General features: G+C 55.0%; 1 long non-coding RNA gene across 1 annotated transcript in view; it reads right to left on the minus strand.

Annotated features, from left to right (window-relative positions):
* The window catches only part of LOC111815355, a 9,653-nt gene extending 9,212 nt beyond the window's left edge, over positions 1 to 441 (minus strand). Inside the window, exon 1 of the long non-coding RNA XR_002820050.1 lies at positions 361 to 441. This is a non-coding gene — a long non-coding RNA (uncharacterized LOC111815355). The remainder of the gene's footprint in view (positions 1 to 360) is intronic.
* Between the last annotated feature and the right edge of the window lie 448 nt (positions 442 to 889).

Here is an 889-nt window from a genome sequence, read left to right on the forward strand (position 1 = left end):
GTGGGCCCTGGAATGCTTCTTTTGTTAACTATACCCTGCAGTTGAGTCACGCCATTGCCGCAGTTAATGCTACAAGGGTACCGCCTATGGGTGCAGAGAGCTTATGGCATGTAATAGCTAAGGCTGCAGGTTAGATAAACCGTTGGTCAGGCTCGATGGCATTGCTGTTATTATGTTGTGGGGGCCCTGACTGTCATGATAGTGCTGCTCTCCCTGGAACGTTTGTGGTGTATCTGTCGCATGAGGTCTCAGCGGCGGCGGGATGCAGTCATGATAGCCCAAGCCTTTGCAGCCGTCGAGATCAGACAGTCCCCCGGTGCTTGGCTGGCCACCCTGGCCAAGTAGCCAGCCGAGTAGCACAGGCTGTGAAGCAAAGCACTGCACTTGGCACCCAGTGGAGCTGGAAGACCAAGAAGGGTACGTCTGATTGCATGTGGGTTTGATGCCCTAACTCCCCACCTCTGCAGAAAACAGGTATCGGGCAAGTCACATTGTCTCTGGGCGGAGAACACCTGGACCACAATGCTACAGAGCCTTTGCACAGCAGAGATCGGACCACTGCCCTTGCCTGTTGCAAAATAAAAAGGGGGAACTGTGGAGAGCTGCGAAGGACCGGGCCTACAAGATGGCGCTGGTTTCCGCCTTCCAGCCCCCCCCCCCCAGCGCTCTCTGTGCACAACAACTCCTTATATGGCCAGGGCTGCAGTCATGATTCACTTCCGCATATGCTGGACCCATGGGCGATCCCCACGTGGCGCACTGGGATTGGGCTCGGGAGTATATATTAGCCAAGGGCTGGGGGATTAAAAAAGAAGAAGCTTGCTGTAAGGGGCCTGAATAAACCGCTGAAGGAAGAGCTGTGTGTTGCATCTTCCTTGCTGGCGAGGTT

Source organism: Octodon degus, unplaced genomic scaffold (genome assembly GCF_000260255.1).
Source record: "Octodon degus isolate 3935 unplaced genomic scaffold, OctDeg1.0 scaffold00015, whole genome shotgun sequence".
Lineage (NCBI taxonomy): Eukaryota > Metazoa > Chordata > Mammalia > Rodentia > Octodontidae > Octodon > Octodon degus.